We start from the raw sequence: 18,222 nt of genomic DNA on the forward strand, positions 1-18,222 counted from the left end.
GTTTTTGTGTCATGGCATTAGGGCACAAAGAGCTGTAAGTGCCTGGATGCAATGTCATTCCTTGAACTTGCTGCCTCGTTCCACTCTTGCGCTAAATAGGAGAGGGTCCCAGCCCAGCCAACAAAATGTACTGTTCAATCAAACCAAACTTAAAACCAAGCTCCTTTTTTAAGGGGTCCCGGGGAAATGTTGGGCTGACCGGCAAGACCTCATGATGCGAACTGCTTCTGCGTCAAACGCAAGCTTTTTTCATTCCCAGCCAATGACTTATTCTTATTTCTAAGGGCCGCTCCATCAGATAGCCCAGACAGGCAGGCGTTGGTGGTATAGTGGTGAGCATAGCTGCCTTCCAAGCAGTTGACCCGGGTTCGATTGCCAACGCAGATCAAATCTTTAAATTGTTCAAAATGCATTTTTTGGAAATCAGACTCATGCTGAAAGCAAAGCTGACACACTTTTCGTGAAAATCAAAACCCCATCCAGGAAAGGTTCTTGCATCCTAGTTTCTGCAACTGTCTATCGGTGAGGGGATTGAAGCGAGCAGGGCTCCTGGCCCCTCCCCGACAAAGCCCTGACGAAGGCCTGACAAAGGCCTATTCGCCTTGCCCTGACGGGCCTTGGTCCCAGCAGGCCACCGAGCACAGCACCTCAGCCTATTAGAGTGAGGTTTCAGGATCTCTCTCATCCTGTAAACCAACATACTGAAGAAGGTGAAACATGTGGCTGCGCTCCTCACATGCTGAAGCAGCAGCAGCCCTTTCCCTGAAGCAAAGTTCCTTCATTCCTCCCTCCCATAACCCTTAGCAGGGGATTTATGGTAATTGAGTTGAGTTTCCAAACTGGCCCTTCCTTCCTTCCTTCCCATATCTGCCAGCTCGAGAAGGCTTGTTTTGTTGCACCTGGGAAGTAAAGTATCTATTTGCGAGAGAGAGAGAATGAGAGAGAGAGACAGAGAGAGAGAGACAGAGAGAGAAGGGGAAGGGGTGTTGGCAGTTAGGGTGTGAGCTAGAGAAATGAGGCCTGTCTGCAAAAGGCCATGGGATGGGAGTGCGTGGTTGCAGGTTGTTTGGCTTTGTAAGGCCTACTGCCCGCTTCACTCGAAACTGGGTCTAGGGTTGTCGGTTTGTAGGCTGTAAAAGCCCATAAAAGCTCTTGTTCTCCAACCAGCAGAGTGGCGCAGCGGAAGCGTGCTGGGCCCATAACCCAGAGGTCGATGGATCGAAACCATCCTCTGCTAACTTTTTTCAAATTATGTTTTTGTGTCATGGCATTAGGGCACAAAGAGCTGTAAGTGCCTGGATGCAATGTCATTCCTTGAACTTGCTGCCTCGTTCCACTCTTGCGCTAAATAGGAGAGGGTCCCAGCCCAGCCAACAAAATGTACTGTTCAATCAAACCAAACTTAAAACCAAGCTCCTTTTTTAAGGGGTCCCGGGGAAATGTTGGGCTGACCGGCAAGACCTCATGATGCGAACTGCTTCTGCGTCAAACGCAAGCTTTTTTCATTCCCAGCCAATGACTTATTCTTATTTCTAAGGGCCGCTCCATCAGATAGGCCAGACAGGCAGGCGTTGGTGGTATAGTGGTGAGCATAGCTGCCTTCCAAGCAGTTGACCCGGGTTCGACTCCCGGCCAACGCAGATCAAATCTTTAAATTGTTCAAAATGCATTTTTTGGAAATCAGACTCATGCTGAAAGCAAAGCTGACACACTTTTCGTGAAAATCAAAACCCCATCCAGGAAAGGTTCTTGCATCCTAGTTTCTGCAACTGTCTATCGGTGAGGGGATTGAAGCGAGCAGGGCTCCTGGCCCCTCCCCGACAAAGGCCTGACAAAGGCCTATTCGCCTTGCCCTGACGGGCCAAGGTCCCAGCAGGCCACCGAGCACAGCACCTCAGCCTATTAGAGTGAGGTTTCAGGATCTCTCTCATCCTGTAAACCAACATACTGAAGAAGGTGAAACGTGTGGCTGCGCTCCTCACATGCTGAAGCAGCAGCAGCCCTTTCCCTGAAGCAAAGTTCCTTCATTCCTCCCTCCCATAACCCTTAGCAGGGGATTTATGGTAATTGAGTTGAGTTTCCAAACTGGCCCTTCCTTCCTTCCTTCCCATATCTGCCAGCTCGAGAAGGCTTGTTTTGTTGCACCTGGGAAGTAAAGTATCTATTTGCGAGAGAGAGAGAATGAGAGAGAGAGACAGAGAGAGAGAGACAGAGAGAGAAGGGGAAGGGGTGTTGGCAGTTAGGGTGTGAGCTAGAGAAATGAGGCCTGTCTGCAAAAGGCCATGGGATGGGAGTGCGTGGTTGCAGGTTGTTTGGCTTTGTAAGGCCTACTGCCCGCTTCACTCGAAAATGGGTCTAGGGTTGTCGGTTTGTAGGCTGTAAAAGCCCAGAAAAGCTTTTGTTCTCCAACCAGCAGAGTGGCGCAGCGGAAGCGTGCTGGGCCCATAACCCAGAGGTCGATGGATCGAAACCATCCTCTGCTAACTTTTTTCAAATTATGTTTTTGTGTCATGGCATTAGGGCACAAAGAGCTGTAAGTGCCTGGATGCAATGTCATTCCTTGAACTTGCTGCCTCGTTCCACTCTTGCGCTAAATAGGAGAGGGTCCCAGCCCAGCCAACAAAATGTACTGTTCAATCAAACCAAACTTAAAACCAAGCTCCTTTTTTAAGGGGTCCCGGGGAAATGTTGGGCTGACCGGCAAGACCTCATGATGCGAACTGCTTCTGCGTCAAACGCAAGCTTTTTTCATTCCCAGCCAATGACTTATTCTTATTTCTAAGGGCCGCTCCATCAGATAGCCCAGACAGGCAGGCGTTGGTGGTATAGTGGTGAGCATAGCTGCCTTCCAAGCAGTTGACCCCGGATCGATTCCCGGCCAACGCAGATCAAATCTTTAAATGTTCAAAATGCATTTTTTGGAAATCAGACTCATGCTGAAAGCAAAGCTGACACACTTTTCGTGAAAATCAAAACCCCATCCAGGAAAGGTTCTTGCATCCTAGTTTCTGCAACTGTCTATCGGTGAGGGGATTGAAGCGAGCAGGGCTCCTGGCCCCTCCCCGACAAAGGCCTGACAAAGGCCTATTTGCCTTGCCCTGACGGGCCAAGGTCCCAGCAGGCCACCGAGCACAGCACCTCAGCCTATTAGAGTGAGGTTTCAGGATCTCTCTCATCCTGTAAACCAACATACTGAAGAAGGTGAAACGTGTGGCTGCGCTCCTCACATGCTGAAGCAGCAGCAGCCCTTTCCCTGAAGCAAAGTTCCTTCATTCCTCCCTCCCATAACCCTTAGCAGGGGATTTATGGTAATTGAGTTGAGTTTCCAAACTGGCCCTTCCTTCCTTCCTTCCCATATCTGCCAGCTCGAGAAGGCTTGTTTTGTTGCACCTGGGAAGTAAAGTATCTATTTGCGAGAGAGAGAGAATGAGAGAGAGAGACAGAGAGAGAGAGACAGAGAGAGAAGGGGAAGGGGTGTTGGCAGTTAGGGTGTGAGCTAGAGAAATGAGGCCTGTCTGCAAAAGGCCATGGGATGGGAGTGCGTGGTTGCAGGTTGTTTGGCTTTGTAAGGCCTACTGCCCGCTTCACTCGAAAATGGGTCTAGGGTTGTCGGTTTGTAGGCTGTAAAAGCCCAGAAAAGCTTTTGTTCTCCAACCAGCAGAGTGGCGCAGCGGAAGCGTGCTGGGCCCATAACCCAGAGGTCGATGGATCGAAACCATCCTCTGCTAACTTTTTTCAAATTATGTTTTTGTGTCATGGCATTAGGGCACAAAGAGCTGTAAGTGCCTGGATGCAATGTCATTCCTTGAACTTGCTGCCTCGTTCCACTCTTGCGCTAAATAGGAGAGGGTCCCAGCCCAGCCAACAAAATGTACTGTTCAATCAAACCAAACTTAAAACCAAGCTCCTTTTTTAAGGGGTCCCGGGGAAATGTTGGGCTGACCGGCAAGACCTCATGATGCGAACTGCTTCTGCGTCAAACGCGCAAGCTTTTTTCATTCCCAGCCAATGACTTATTCTTATTTCTAAGGGCCGCTCCATCAGATAGCCCATACAGGCAGGCGTTGGTGGTATAGTGGTGAGCATAGCTGCCTTCCAAGCAGTTGACCCGGGTTTGATTCCCGGCCAACGCAGATCAAATCTTTAAATTGTTCAAAATGCATTTTTTGGAAATCAGACTCATGCTGAAAGCAAAGCTGACACACTTTTCGTGAAAATCAAAACCCCATCCAGGAAAGGTTCTTGCATCCTAGTTTCTGCAACTGTCTATCGGTGAGGGGATTGAAGCGAGCAGGGCTCCTGGCCCCTCCCCGACAAAGGCCTGACAAAGGCCTATTCGCCTTGCCCTGACGGGCCAAGGTCCCAGCAGGCCACCGAGCACAGCACCTCAGCCTATTAGAGTGAGGTTTCAGGATCTCTCTCATCCTGTAAACCAACATACTGAAGAAGGTGAAACGTGTGGCTGCGCTCCTCACATGCTGAAGCAGCAGCAGCCCTTTCCCTGAAGCAAAGTTCCTTCATTCCTCCCTCCCATAACCCTTAGCAGGGGATTTATGGTAATTGAGTTGAGTTTCCAAACTGGCCCTTCCTTCCTTCCTTCCCATATCTGCCAGCTCGAGAAGGCTTGTTTTGTTGCACCTGGGAAGTAAAGTATCTATTTGCGAGAGAGAGAGAATGAGAGAGAGAGACAGAGAGAGAGAGACAGAGAGAGAAGGGGAAGGGGTGTTGGCAGTTAGGGTGTGAGCTAGAGAAATGAGGCCTGTCTGCAAAAGGCCATGGGATGGGAGTGCGTGGTTGCAGGTTGTTTGGCTTTGTAAGGCCTACTGCCCGCTTCACTCGAAACTGGGTCTAGGGTTGTCGGTTTGTAGGCTGTAAAAGCCCATAAAAGCTCTTGTTCTCCAACCAGCAGAGTGGCGCAGCGGAAGCGTGCTGGGCCCATAACCCAGAGGTCGATGGATCGAAACCATCCTCTGCTAACTTTTTTCAAATTATGTTTTTGTGTCATGGCATTAGGGCACAAAGAGCTGTAAGTGCCTGGATGCAATGTCATTCCTTGAACTTGCTGCCTCGTTCCACTCTTGCGCTAAATAGGAGAGGGTCCCAGCCCAGCCAACAAAATGTACTGTTCAATCAAACCAAACTTAAAACCAAGCTCCTTTTTTAAGGGGTCCCGGGGAAATGTTGGGCTGACCGGCAAGACCTCATGATGCGAACTGCTTCTGCGTCAAACGCAAGCTTTTTTCATTCCCAGCCAATGACTTATTCTTATTTCTAAGGGCCGCTCCATCAGATAGCCCAGACAGGCAGGCGTTGGTGGTATAGTGGTGAGCATAGCTGCCTTCCAAGCAGTTGACCCGGGTTCGATTCCCGGCCAACGCAGATCAAATCTTTAAATTGTTCAAAATGCATTTTTTGGAAATCAGACTCATGCTGAAAGCAAAGCTGACACACTTTTCGTGAAAATCAAAACCCCATCCAGGAAAGGTTCTTGTATCCTAGTTTCTGCAACTGTCTATCGGTGAGGGGATTGAAGCGAGCAGGGCTCCTGGCCCCTCCCCGACAAAGCCCTGACGAAGGCCTGACAAAGGCCTATTCGCCTTGCCCTGACGGGCCTTGGTCCCAGCAGGCCACCGAGCACAGCACCTCAGCCTATTAGAGTGAGGTTTCAGGATCTCTCTCATCCTGTAAACCAACATACTGAAGAAGGTGAAACGTGTGGCTGCGCTCCTCACATGCTGAAGCAGCAGCAGCCCTTTCCCTGAAGCAAAGTTCCTTCATTCCTCCCTCCCATAACCCTTAGCAGGGGATTTATGGTAATTGAGTTGAGTTTCCAAACTGGCCCTTCCTTCCTTCCTTCCCATATCTGCCAGCTCGAGAAGGCTTGTTTTGTTGCACCTGGGAAGTAAAGTATCTATTTGCGAGAGAGAGAGAATGAGAGAGAGAGACAGAGAGAGAGAGACAGAGAGAGAAGGGGAAGGGGTGTTGGCAGTTAGGGTGTGAGCTAGAGAAATGAGGCCTGTCTGCAAAAGGCCATGGGATGGGAGTGCGTGGTTGCAGGTTGTTTGGCTTTGTAAGGCCTACTGCCCGCTTCACTCGAAACTGGGTCTAGGGTTGTCGGTTTGTAGGCTGTAAAAGCCCATAAAAGCTCTTGTTCTCCAACCAGCAGAGTGGCGCAGCGGAAGCGTGCTGGGCCCATAACCCAGAGGTCGATGGATCGAAACCATCCTCTGCTAACTTTTTTCAAATTATGTTTTTGTGTCATGGCATTAGGGCACAAAGAGCTGTAAGTGCCTGGATGCAATGTCATTCCTTGAACTTGCTGCCTCGTTCCACTCTTGCGCTAAATAGGAGAGGGTCCCAGCCCAGCCAACAAAATGTACTGTTCAATCAAACCAAACTTAAAACCAAGCTCCTTTTTTAAGGGGTCCCGGGGAAATGTTGGGCTGACCGGCAAGACCTCATGATGCGAACTGCTTCTGCGTCAAACGCAAGCTTTTTTCATTCCCAGCCAATGACTTATTCTTATTTCTAAGGGCCGCTCCATCAGATAGCCCAGACAGGCAGGCGTTGGTGGTATAGTGGTGAGCATAGCTGCCTTCCAAGCAGTTGACCCGGGTTCGATTCCCGGCCAACGCAGATCAAATCTTTAAATTGTTCAAAATGCATTTTTTGGAAATCAGACTCATGCTGAAAGCAAAGCTGACACACTTTTCGTGAAAATCAAAACCCCATCCAGGAAAGGTTCTTGCATCCTAGTTTCTGCAACTGTCTATCGGTGAGGGGATTGAAGCGAGCAGGGCTCCTGGCCCCTCCCCGACAAAGCCCTGACGAAGGCCTGACAAAGGCCTATTCGCCTTGCCCTGACGGGCCTTGGTCCCAGCAGGCCACCGAGCACAGCACCTCAGCCTATTAGAGTGAGGTTTCAGGATCTCTCTCATCCTGTAAACCAACATACTGAAGAAGGTGAAACGTGTGGCTGCGCTCCTCACATGCTGAAGCAGCAGCAGCCCTTTCCCTGAAGCAAAGTTCCTTCATTCCTCCCTCCCATAACCCTTAGCAGGGGATTTATGGTAATTGAGTTGAGTTTCCAAACTGGCCCTTCCTTCCTTCCTTCCCATATCTGCCAGCTCGAGAAGGCTTGTTTTGTTGCACCTGGGAAGTAAAGTATCTATTTGCGAGAGAGAGAGAATGAGAGAGAGAGACAGAGAGAGAGAGACAGAGAGAGAAGGGGAAGGGGTGTTGGCAGTTAGGGTGTGAGCTAGAGAAATGAGGCCTGTCTGCAAAAGGCCATGGGATGGGAGTGCGTGGTTGCAGGTTGTTTGGCTTTGTAAGGCCTACTGCCCGCTTCACTCGAAACTGGGTCTAGGGTTGTCGGTTTGTAGGCTGTAAAAGCCCATAAAAGCTCTTGTTCTCCAACCAGCAGAGTGGCGCAGCGGAAGCGTGCTGGGCCCATAACCCAGAGGTCGATGGATCGAAACCATCCTCTGCTAACTTTTTTCAAATTATGTTTTTGTGTCATGGCATTAGGGCACAAAGAGCTGTAAGTGCCTGGATGCAATGTCATTCCTTGAACTTGCTGCCTCGTTCCACTCTTGCGCTAAATAGGAGAGGGTCCCAGCCCAGCCAACAAAATGTACTGTTCAATCAAACCAAACTTAAAACCAAGCTCCTTTTTTAAGGGGTCCCGGGGAAATGTTGGGCTGACCGGCAAGACCTCATGATGCGAACTGCTTCTGCATCAAACGCAAGCTTTTTTCATTCCCAGCCAATGACTTATTCTTATTTCTAAGGGCCGCTCCATCAGATAGCCCAGACAGGCAGGCGTTGGTGGTATAGTGGTGAGCATAGCTGCCTTCCAAGCAGTTGACCCGGGTTCGATTCCCGGCCAACGCAGATCAAATCTTTAAATTGTTCAAAATGCATTTTTTGGAAATCAGACTCATGCTGAAAGCAAAGCTGACACACTTTTCGTGAAAATCAAAACCCCATCCAGGAAAGGTTCTTGCATCCTAGTTTCTGCAACTGTCTATCGGTGAGGGGATTGAAGCGAGCAGGGCTCCTGGCCCCTCCCCGACAAAGCCCTGACGAAGGCCTGACAAAGGCCTATTCGCCTTGCCCTGACGGGCCTTGGTCCCAGCAGGCCACCGAGCACAGCACCTCAGCCTATTAGAGTGAGGTTTCAGGATCTCTCTCATCCTGTAAACCAACATACTGAAGAAGGTGAAACGTGTGGCTGCGCTCCTCACATGCTGAAGCAGCAGCAGCCCTTTCCCTGAAGCAAAGTTCCTTCATTCCTCCCTCCCATAACCCTTAGCAGGGGATTTATGGTAATTGAGTTGAGTTTCCAAACTGGCCCTTCCTTCCTTCCTTCCCATATCTGCCAGCTCGAGAAGGCTTGTTTTGTTGCACCTGGGAAGTAAAGTATCTATTTGCGAGAGAGAGAGAATGAGAGAGAGAGACAGAGAGAGAGAGACAGAGAGAGAAGGGGAAGGGGTGTTGGCAGTTAGGGTGTGAGCTAGAGAAATGAGGCCTGTCTGCAAAAGGCCATGGGATGGGAGTGCGTGGTTGCAGGTTGTTTGGCTTTGTAAGGCCTACTGCCCGCTTCACTCGAAACTGGGTCTAGGGTTGTCGGTTTGTAGGCTGTAAAAGCCCATAAAAGCTCTTGTTCTCCAACCAGCAGAGTGGCGCAGCGGAAGCGTGCTGGGCCCATAACCCAGAGGTGGATGGATCGAAACCATCCTCTGCTAACTTTTTTCAAATTATGTTTTTGTGTCATGGCATTAGGGCACAAAGAGCTGTAAGTGCCTGGATGCAATGTCATTCCTTGAACTTGCTGCCTCGTTCCACTCTTGCGCTAAATAGGAGAGGGTCCCAGCCCAGCCAACAAAATGTACTGTTCAATCAAACCAAACTTAAAACCAAGCTCCTTTTTTAAGGGGTCCCGGGGAAATGTTGGGCTGACCGGCAAGACCTCATGATGCGAACTGCTTCTGCATCAAACGCAAGCTTTTTTCATTCCCAGCCAATGACTTATTCTTATTTCTAAGGGCCGCTCCATCAGATAGCCCAGACAGGCAGGCGTTGGTGGTATAGTGGTGAGCATAGCTGCCTTCCAAGCAGTTGACCCGGGTTCGATTCCCGGCCAACGCAGATCAAATCTTTAAATTGTTCAAAATGCATTTTTTGGAAATCAGACTCATGCTGAAAGCAAAGCTGACACACTTTTCGTGAAAATCAAAACCCCATCCAGGAAAGGTTCTTGCATCCTAGTTTCTGCAACTGTCTATCGGTGAGGGGATTGAAGCGAGCAGGGCTCCTGGCCCCTCCCCGACAAAGCCCTGACGAAGGCCTGACAAAGGCCTATTCGCCTTGCCCTGACGGGCCTTGGTCCCAGCAGGCCACCGAGCACAGCACCTCAGCCTATTAGAGTGAGGTTTCAGGATCTCTCTCATCCTGTAAACCAACATACTGAAGAAGGTGAAACGTGTGGCTGCGCTCCTCACATGCTGAAGCAGCAGCAGCCCTTTCCCTGAAGCAAAGTTCCTTCATTCCTCCCTCCCATAACCCTTAGCAGGGGATTTATGGTAATTGAGTTGAGTTTCCAAACTGGCCCTTCCTTCCTTCCTTCCCATATCTGCCAGCTCGAGAAGGCTTGTTTTGTTGCACCTGGGAAGTAAAGTATCTATTTGCGAGAGAGAGAGAATGAGAGAGAGAGACAGAGAGAGAGAGACAGAGAGAGAAGGGGAAGGGGTGTTGGCAGTTAGGGTGTGAGCTAGAGAAATGAGGCCTGTCTGCAAAAGGCCATGGGATGGGAGTGCGTGGTTGCAGGTTGTTTGGCTTTGTAAGGCCTACTGCCCGCTTCACTCGAAACTGGGTCTAGGGTTGTCGGTTTGTAGGCTGTAAAAGCCCAGAAAAGCTCTTGTTCTCCAACCAGCAGAGTGGCGCAGCGGAAGCGTGCTGGGCCCATAACCCAGAGGTCGATGGATCGAAACCATCCTCTGCTAACTTTTTTCAAATTATGTTTTTGTGTCATGGCATTAGGGCACAAAGAGCTGTAAGTGCCTGGATGCAATGTCATTCCTTGAACTTGCTGCCTCGTTCCACTCTTGCGCTAAATAGGAGAGGGTCCCAGCCCAGCCAACAAAATGTACTGTTCAATCAAACCAAACTTAAAACCAAGCTCCTTTTTTAAGGGGTCCCGGGGAAATGTTGGGCTGACCGGCAAGACCTCATGATGCGAACTGCTTCTGCGTCAAACGCAAGCTTTTTTCATTCCCAGCCAATGACTTATTCTTATTTCTAAGGGCCGCTCCATCAGATAGCCCAGACAGGCAGGCGTTGGTGGTATAGTGGTGAGCATAGCTGCCTTCCAAGCAGTTGACCCGGGTTCGATTCCCGGCCAACGCAGATCAAATCTTTAAATTGTTCAAAATGCATTTTTTGGAAATCAGACTCATGCTGAAAGCAAAGCTGACACACTTTTCGTGAAAATCAAAACCCCATCCAGGAAAGGTTCTTGCATCCTAGTTTCTGCAACTGTCTATCGGTGAGGGGATTGAAGCGAGCAGGGCTCCTGGCCCCTCCCCGACAAAGCCCTGACGAAGGCCTGACAAAGGCCTATTCGCCTTGCCCTGACGGGCAAAGGTCCCAGCAGGCCACCGAGCACAGCACCTCAGCCTATTAGAGTGAGGTTTCAGGATCTCTCTCATCCTGTAAACCAACATACTGAAGAAGGTGAAACGTGTGGCTGCGCTCCTCACATGCTGAAGCAGCAGCAGCCCTTTCCCTGAAGCAAAGTTCCTTCATTCCTCCCTCCCATAACCCTTAGCAGGGGATTTATGGTAATTGAGTTGAGTTTCCAAACTGGCCCTTCCTTCCTTCCTTCCCATATCTGCCAGCTCGAGAAGGCTTGTTTTGTTGCACCTGGGAAGTAAAGTATCTATTTGCGAGAGAGAGAGAATGAGAGAGAGAGACAGAGAGAGAGAGACAGAGAGAGAAGGGGAAGGGGTGTTGGCAGTTAGGGTGTGAGCTAGAGAAATGAGGCCTGTCTGCAAAAGGCCATGGGATGGGAGTGCGTGGTTGCAGGTTGTTTGGCTTTGTAAGGCCTACTGCCCGCTTCACTCGAAACTGGGTCTAGGGTTGTCGGTTTGTAGGCTGTAAAAGCCCATAAAAGCTCTTGTTCTCCAACCAGCAGAGTGGCGCAGCGGAAGCGTGCTGGGCCCATAACCCAGAGGTGGATGGATCGAAACCATCCTCTGCTAACTTTTTTCAAATTATGTTTTTGTGTCATGGCATTAGGGCACAAAGAGCTGTAAGTGCCTGGATGCAATGTCATTCCTTGAACTTGCTGCCTCGTTCCACTCTTGCGCTAAATAGGAGAGGGTCCCAGCCCAGCCAACAAAATGTACTGTTCAATCAAACCAAACTTAAAACCAAGCTCCTTTTTTAAGGGGTCCCGGGGAAATGTTGGGCTGACCGGCAAGACCTCATGATGCGAACTGCTTCTGCGTCAAACGCAAGCTTTTTTCATTCCCAGCCAATGACTTATTCTTATTTCTAAGGGCCGCTCCATCAGATAGCCCAGACAGGCAGGCGTTGGTGGTATAGTGGTGAGCATAGCTGCCTTCCAAGCAGTTGACCCCGGTTCGATTCCCGGCCAACGCAGATCAAATCTTTAAATTGTTCAAAATGCATTTTTTGGAAATCAGACTCATGCTGAAAGCAAAGCTGACACACTTTTCGTGAAAATCAAAACCCCATCCAGGAAAGGTTCTTGCATCCTAGTTTCTGCAACTGTCTATCGGTGAGGGGATTGAAGCGAGCAGGGCTCCTGGCCCCTCCCCGACAAAGGCCTGACAAAGGCCTATTCGCCTTGCCCTGACGGGCCAAGGTCCCAGCAGGCCACCGAGCACAGCACCTCAGCCTATTAGAGTGAGGTTTCAGGATCTCTCTCATCCTGTAAACCAACATACTGAAGAAGGTGAAACGTGTGGCTGCGCTCCTCACATGCTGAAGCAGCAGCAGCCCTTTCCCTGAAGCAAAGTTCCTTCATTCCTCCCTCCCATAACCCTTAGCAGGGGATTTATGGTAATTGAGTTGAGTTTCCAAACTGGCCCTTCCTTCCTTCCTTCCCATATCTGCCAGCTCGAGAAGGCTTGTTTTGTTGCACCTGGGAAGTAAAGTATCTATTTGCGAGAGAGAGAGAATGAGAGAGAGAGACAGAGAGAGAGAGACAGAGAGAGAAGGGGAAGGGGTGTTGGCAGTTAGGGTGTGAGCTAGAGAAATGAGGCCTGTCTGCAAAAGGCCATGGGATGGGAGTGCGTGGTTGCAGGTTGTTTGGCTTTGTAAGGCCTACTGCCCGCTTCACTCGAAAATGGGTCTAGGGTTGTCGGTTTGTAGGCTGTAAAAGCCCAGAAAAGCTTTTGTTCTCCAACCAGCAGAGTGGCGCAGCGGAAGCGTGCTGGGCCCATAACCCAGAGGTCGATGGATCGAAACCATCCTCTGCTAACTTTTTTCAAATTATGTTTTTGTGTCATGGCATTAGGGCACAAAGAGCTGTAAGTGCCTGGATGCAATGTCATTCCTTGAACTTGCTGCCTCGTTCCACTCTTGCGCTAAATAGGAGAGGGTCCCAGCCCAGCCAACAAAATGTACTGTTCAATCAAACCAAACTTAAAACCAAGCTCCTTTTTTAAGGGGTCCCGGGGAAATGTTGGGCTGACCGGCAAGACCTCATGATGCGAACTGCTTCTGCGTCAAACGCAAGCTTTTTTCATTCCCAGCCAATGACTTATTCTTATTTCTAAGGGCCGCTCCATCAGATAGCCCAGACAGGCAGGCGTTGGTGGTATAGTGGTGAGCATAGCTGCCTTCCAAGCAGTTGACCCCGGTTCGATTCCCGGCCAACGCAGATCAAATCTTTAAATTGTTCAAAATGCATTTTTTGGAAATCAGACTCATGCTGAAAGCAAAGCTGACACACTTTTCGTGAAAATCAAAACCCCATCCAGGAAAGGTTCTTGCATCCTAGTTTCTGCAACTGTCTATCGGTGAGGGGATTGAAGCGAGCAGGGCTCCTGGCCCCTCCCCGACAAAGGCCTGACAAAGGCCTATTCGCCTTGCCCTGACGGGCCAAGGTCCCAGCAGGCCACCGAGCACAGCACCTCAGCCTATTAGAGTGAGGTTTCAGGATCTCTCTCATCCTGTAAACCAACATACTGAAGAAGGTGAAACGTGTGGCTGCGCTCCTCACATGCTGAAGCAGCAGCAGCCCTTTCCCTGAAGCAAAGTTCCTTCATTCCTCCCTCCCATAACCCTTAGCAGGGGATTTATGGTAATTGAGTTGAGTTTCCAAACTGGCCCTTCCTTCCTTCCTTCCCATATCTGCCAGCTCGAGAAGGCTTGTTTTGTTGCACCTGGGAAGTAAAGTATCTATTTGCGAGAGAGAGAGAATGAGAGAGAGAGACAGAGAGAGAGAGACAGACAGAGAAGGGGAAGGGGTGTTGGCAGTTAGGGTGTGAGCTAGAGAAATGAGGCCTGTCTGCAAAAGGCCATGGGATGGGAGTGCGTGGTTGCAGGTTGTTTGGCTTTGTAAGGCCTACTGCCCGCTTCACTCGAAAATGGGTCTAGGGTTGTCGGTTTGTAGGCTGTAAAAGCCCAGAAAAGCTTTTGTTCTCCAACCAGCAGAGTGGCGCAGCGGAAGCGTGCTGGGCCCATAACCCAGAAGTCGATGGATCGAAACCATCCTCTGCTAACTTTTTTCAAATTATGTTTTTGTGTCATGGCATTAGGGCACAAAGAGCTGTAAGTGCCTGGATGCAATGTCATTCCTTGAACTTGCTGCCTCGTTCCACTCTTGCGCTAAATAGGAGAGGGTCCCAGCCCAGCCAACAAAATGTACTGTTCAATCAAACCAAACTTAAAACCAAGCTCCTTTTTTAAGGGGTCCCGGGGAAATGTTGGGCTGACCGGCAAGACCTCATGATGCGAACTGCTTCTGCGTCAAACGCGCAAGCTTTTTTCATTCCCAGCCAATGACTTATTCTTATTTCTAAGGGCCGCTCCATCAGATAGCCCAGACAGGCAGGCGTTGGTGGTATAGTGGTGAGCATAGCTGCCTTCCAAGCAGTTGACCCGGGTTTGATTCCCGGCCAACGCAGATCAAATCTTTAAATTGTTCAAAATGCATTTTTTGGAAATCAGACTCATGCTGAAAGCAAAGCTGACACACTTTTCGTGAAAATCAAAACCCCATCCAGGAAAGGTTCTTGTATCCTAGTTTCTGCAACTGTCTATCGGTGAGGGGATTGAAGCGAGCAGGGCTCCTGGCCCCTCCCCGACAAAGCCCTGACGAAGGCCTGACAAAGGCCTATTCGCCTTGCCCTGACGGGCCTTGGTCCCAGCAGGCCACCGAGCACAGCACCTCAGCCTATTAGAGTGAGGTTTCAGGATCTCTCTCATCCTGTAAACCAACATACTGAAGAAGGTGAAACGTGTGGCTGCGCTCCTCACATGCTGAAGCAGCAGCAGCCCTTTCCCTGAAGCAAAGTTCCTTCATTCCTCCCTCCCATAACCCTTAGCAGGGGATTTATGGTAATTGAGTTGAGTTTCCAAACTGGCCCTTCCTTCCTTCCTTCCCATATCTGCCAGCTCGAGAAGGCTTGTTTTGTTGCACCTGGGAAGTAAAGTATCTATTTGCGAGAGAGAGAGAATGAGAGAGAGAGACAGAGAGAGAGAGACAGAGAGAGAAGGGGAAGGGGTGTTGGCAGTTAGGGTGTGAGCTAGAGAAATGAGGCCTGTCTGCAAAAGGCCATGGGATGGGAGTGCGTGGTTGCAGGTTGTTTGGCTTTGTAAGGCCTACTGCCCGCTTCACTCGAAACTGGGTCTAGGGTTGTCGGTTTGTAGGCTGTAAAAGCCCATAAAAGCTCTTGTTCTCCAACCAGCAGAGTGGCGCAGCGGAAGCGTGCTGGGCCCATAACCCAGAGGTCGATGGATCGAAACCATCCTCTGCTAACTTTTTTCAAATTATGTTTTTGTGTCATGGCATTAGGGCACAAAGAGCTGTAAGTGCCTGGATGCAATGTCATTCCTTGAACTTGCTGCCTCGTTCCACTCTTGCGCTAAATAGGAGAGGGTCCCAGCCCAGCCAACAAAATGTACTGTTCAATCAAACCAAACTTAAAACCAAGCTCCTTTTTTAAGGGGTCCCGGGGAAATGTTGGGCTGACCGGCAAGACCTCATGATGCGAACTGCTTCTGCGTCAAACGCAAGCTTTTTTCATTCCCAGCCAATGACTTATTCTTATTTCTAAGGGCCGCTCCATCAGATAGCCCAGACAGGCAGGCGTTGGTGGTATAGTGGTGAGCATAGCTGCCTTCCAAGCAGTTGACCCCGGTTCGATTCCCGGCCAACGCAGATCAAATCTTTAAATTGTTCAAAATGCATTTTTTGGAAATCAGACTCATGCTGAAAGCAAAGCTGACACACTTTTCGTGAAAATCAAAACCCCATCCAGGAAAGGTTCTTGCATCCTAGTTTCTGCAACTGTCTATCGGTGAGGGGATTGAAGCGAGCAGGGCTCCTGGCCCCTCCCCGACAAAGGCCTGACAAAGGCCTATTCGCCTTGCCCTGACGGGCCAAGGTCCCAGCAGGCCACCGAGCACAGCACCTCAGCCTATTAGAGTGAGGTTTCAGGATCTCTCTCATCCTGTAAACCAACATACTGAAGAAGGTGAAACGTGTGGCTGCGCTCCTCACATGCTGAAGCAGCAGCAGCCCTTTCCCTGAAGCAAAGTTCCTTCATTCCTCCCTCCCATAACCCTTAGCAGGGGATTTATGGTAATTGAGTTGAGTTTCCAAACTGGCCCTTCCTTCCTTCCTTCCCATATCTGCCAGCTCGAGAAGGCTTGTTTTGTTGCACCTGGGAAGTAAAGTATCTATTTGCGAGAGAGAGAGAATGAGAGAGAGAGACAGAGAGAGAGAGACAGAGAGAGAAGGGGAAGGGGTGTTGGCAGTTAGGGTGTGAGCTAGAGAAATGAGGCCTGTCTGCAAAAGGCCATGGGATGGGAGTGCGTGGTTGCAGGTTGTTTGGCTTTGTAAGGCCTACTGCCCGCTTCACTCGAAAATGGGTCTAGGGTTGTCGGTTTGTAGGCTGTAAAAGCCCAGAAAAGCTTTTGTTCTCCAACCAGCAGAGTGGCGCAGCGGAAGCGTGCTGGGCCCATAACCCAGAGGTCGATGGATCGAAACCATCCTCTGCTAACTTTTTTCAAATTATGTTTTTGTGTCATGGCATTAGGGCACAAAGAGCTGTAAGTGCCTGGATGCAATGTCATTCCTTGAACTTGCTGCCTCGTTCCACTCTTGCGCTAAATAGGAGAGGGTCCCAGCCCAGCCAACAAAATGTACTGTTCAATCAAACCAAACTTAAAACCAAGCTCCTTTTTTAAGGGGTCCCGGGGAAATGTTGGGCTGACCGGCAAGACCTCATGATGCGAACTGCTTCTGCGTCAAACGCGCAAGCTTTTTTCATTCCCAGCCAATGACTTATTCTTATTTCTAAGGGCCGCTCCATCAGATAGCCCAGACAGGCAGGCGTTGGTGGTATAGTGGTGAGCATAGCTGCCTTCCAAGCAGTTGACCCGGGTTCGATTCCCGGCCAACGCAGATCAAATCTTTAAATTGTTCAAAATGCATTTTTTGGAAATCCGACTCATGCTGAAAGCAAAGCTGACACACTTTTCGTGAAAATCAAAACCCCATCCAGGAAAGGTTCTTGCATCCTAGTTTCTGCAACTGTCTATCGGTGAGGGGATTGAAGCGAGCAGGGCTCCTGGCCCCTCCCCGACAAAGCCCTGACGAAGGCCTGACAAAGGCCTATTCGCCTTGCCCTGACGGGCCTTGGTCCCAGCAGGCCACCGAGCACAGCACCTCAGCCTATTAGAGTGAGGTTTCAGGATCTCTCTCATCCTGTAAACCAACATACTGAAGAAGGTGAAACGTGTGGCTGCGCTCCTCACATGCTGAAGCAGCAGCAGCCCTTTCCCTGAAGCAAAGTTCCTTCATTCCTCCCTCCCATAACCCTTAGCAGGGGATTTATGGTAATTGAGTTGAGTTTCCAAACTGGCCCTTCCTTCCTTCCTTCCCATATCTGCCAGCTCGAGAAGGCTTGTTTTGTTGCACCTGGGAAGTAAAGTATCTATTTGCGAGAGAGAGAGAATGAGAGAGAGAGACAGAGAGAGAGAGACAGAGAGAGAAGGGGAAGGGGTGTTGGCAGTTAGGGTGTGAGCTAGAGAAATGAGGCCTGTCTGCAAAAGGCCATGGGATGGGAGTGCGTGGTTGCAGGTTGTTTGGCTTTGTAAGGCCTACTGCCCGCTTCACTCGAAACTGGGTCTAGGGTTGTCGGTTTGTAGGCTGTAAAAGCCCAGAAAAGCTCTTGTTCTCCAACCAGCAGAGTGGCGCAGCGGAAGCGTGCTGGGCCCATAACCCAGAGGTCGATGGATCGAAACCATCCTCTGCTAACTTTTTTCAAATTATGTTTTTGTGTCATGGCATTAGGGCACAAAGAGCTGTAAGTGCCTGGATGCAATGTCATTCCTTGAACTTGCTGCCTCGTTCCACTCTTGCGCTAAATAGGAGAGGGTCCCAGCCCAGCCAACAAAATGTACTGTTCAATCAAACCAAACTTAAAACCAAGCTCCTTTTTTAAGGGGTCCCGGGGAAATGTTGGGCTGACCGGCAAGACCTCATGATGCGAACTGCTTCTGCGTCAAACGCAAGCTTTTTTCATTCCCAGCCAATGACTTATTCTTATTTCTAAGGGGCGCTCCATCACATAGCCCAGACAGGCAGGAGTTGGTGGTATAGTGGTGAGCATAGCTGCCTTCCAAGCAGTTGACCCGGGGCCAACGCAGATCAAATCTTTAAATTGTTCAAAATGCATTTTTGGGAAATCAGACTCATGCTGAAAGCAAAGCTGACACACTTTTCGCGAAAATCAAAACCCCATCCAGGAAAGGTTCTTGCATCCTAGTTTCTGCAACTGTCTATCGGTGAGGGGATTGAAGCGAGCAGGGCTCCTGGCCCCTCCCCGACAAAGCCCTGACGAAGGCCTGACAAAGGCCTATTCGCCTTGCCCTGACGGGCAAAGGTCCCAGCAGGCCACCGAGCACAGCACCTCAGCCTATTAGAGTGAGGTTTCAGGATCTCTCTCATCCTGTAAACCA

The 18,222-nt window shown here is 49.9% G+C and overlaps 17 non-coding genes across 17 annotated transcripts; all 17 read left to right on the forward strand.

Annotated features, from left to right (window-relative positions):
* Positions 1-1,165: 1,165 nt before the first annotated feature.
* TRNAM-CAU (transfer RNA methionine (anticodon CAU)) lies at positions 1,166-1,237 on the forward strand. The gene has a single exon. It is a non-coding gene; the product is annotated as a tRNA-Met (tRNA).
* Positions 1,238-2,411: 1,174 nt separating this feature from the next.
* Positions 2,412-2,483, forward strand: TRNAM-CAU (transfer RNA methionine (anticodon CAU)). The gene has a single exon. It is a non-coding gene; the product is annotated as a tRNA-Met (tRNA).
* Positions 2,484-3,656: 1,173 nt separating this feature from the next.
* Positions 3,657-3,728, forward strand: TRNAM-CAU (transfer RNA methionine (anticodon CAU)). Its single transcript has one exon. It is a non-coding gene; the product is annotated as a tRNA-Met (tRNA).
* Positions 3,729-4,904: 1,176 nt separating this feature from the next.
* TRNAM-CAU (transfer RNA methionine (anticodon CAU)) lies at positions 4,905-4,976 on the forward strand. Its single transcript has one exon. It is a non-coding gene; the product is annotated as a tRNA-Met (tRNA).
* Positions 4,977-5,307: 331 nt separating this feature from the next.
* Positions 5,308-5,379, forward strand: TRNAG-UCC (transfer RNA glycine (anticodon UCC)). Its single transcript has one exon. It is a non-coding gene; the product is annotated as a tRNA-Gly (tRNA).
* Positions 5,380-6,161: 782 nt separating this feature from the next.
* Positions 6,162-6,233, forward strand: TRNAM-CAU (transfer RNA methionine (anticodon CAU)). Its single transcript has one exon. It is a non-coding gene; the product is annotated as a tRNA-Met (tRNA).
* Positions 6,234-6,564: 331 nt separating this feature from the next.
* TRNAG-UCC (transfer RNA glycine (anticodon UCC)) lies at positions 6,565-6,636 on the forward strand. Its single transcript has one exon. It is a non-coding gene; the product is annotated as a tRNA-Gly (tRNA).
* Positions 6,637-7,418: 782 nt separating this feature from the next.
* Positions 7,419-7,490, forward strand: TRNAM-CAU (transfer RNA methionine (anticodon CAU)). Its single transcript has one exon. It is a non-coding gene; the product is annotated as a tRNA-Met (tRNA).
* A 331-nt stretch (positions 7,491-7,821) lies between these two features.
* Positions 7,822-7,893, forward strand: TRNAG-UCC (transfer RNA glycine (anticodon UCC)). Its single transcript has one exon. It is a non-coding gene; the product is annotated as a tRNA-Gly (tRNA).
* Positions 7,894-9,078: 1,185 nt separating this feature from the next.
* Positions 9,079-9,150, forward strand: TRNAG-UCC (transfer RNA glycine (anticodon UCC)). The gene has a single exon. It is a non-coding gene; the product is annotated as a tRNA-Gly (tRNA).
* Positions 9,151-9,932: 782 nt separating this feature from the next.
* TRNAM-CAU (transfer RNA methionine (anticodon CAU)) lies at positions 9,933-10,004 on the forward strand. Its single transcript has one exon. It is a non-coding gene; the product is annotated as a tRNA-Met (tRNA).
* A 331-nt stretch (positions 10,005-10,335) lies between these two features.
* Positions 10,336-10,407, forward strand: TRNAG-UCC (transfer RNA glycine (anticodon UCC)). The gene has a single exon. It is a non-coding gene; the product is annotated as a tRNA-Gly (tRNA).
* A 2,028-nt stretch (positions 10,408-12,435) lies between these two features.
* On the forward strand, positions 12,436-12,507 carry TRNAM-CAU (transfer RNA methionine (anticodon CAU)). The gene has a single exon. It is a non-coding gene; the product is annotated as a tRNA-Met (tRNA).
* A 2,433-nt stretch (positions 12,508-14,940) lies between these two features.
* On the forward strand, positions 14,941-15,012 carry TRNAM-CAU (transfer RNA methionine (anticodon CAU)). Its single transcript has one exon. It is a non-coding gene; the product is annotated as a tRNA-Met (tRNA).
* A 1,174-nt stretch (positions 15,013-16,186) lies between these two features.
* On the forward strand, positions 16,187-16,258 carry TRNAM-CAU (transfer RNA methionine (anticodon CAU)). Its single transcript has one exon. It is a non-coding gene; the product is annotated as a tRNA-Met (tRNA).
* Positions 16,259-16,591: 333 nt separating this feature from the next.
* On the forward strand, positions 16,592-16,663 carry TRNAG-UCC (transfer RNA glycine (anticodon UCC)). The gene has a single exon. It is a non-coding gene; the product is annotated as a tRNA-Gly (tRNA).
* Positions 16,664-17,445: 782 nt separating this feature from the next.
* Positions 17,446-17,517, forward strand: TRNAM-CAU (transfer RNA methionine (anticodon CAU)). The gene has a single exon. It is a non-coding gene; the product is annotated as a tRNA-Met (tRNA).
* Positions 17,518-18,222: the final 705 nt, after the last annotated feature.

The sequence above is a fragment of the Ambystoma mexicanum genome, chromosome 6q (genome assembly GCF_040938575.1).
Source record: "Ambystoma mexicanum isolate Mex_15411 chromosome 6q, UKY_AmexF1_1, whole genome shotgun sequence".
NCBI classification, from domain to species: domain Eukaryota; kingdom Metazoa; phylum Chordata; class Amphibia; order Caudata; family Ambystomatidae; genus Ambystoma; species Ambystoma mexicanum.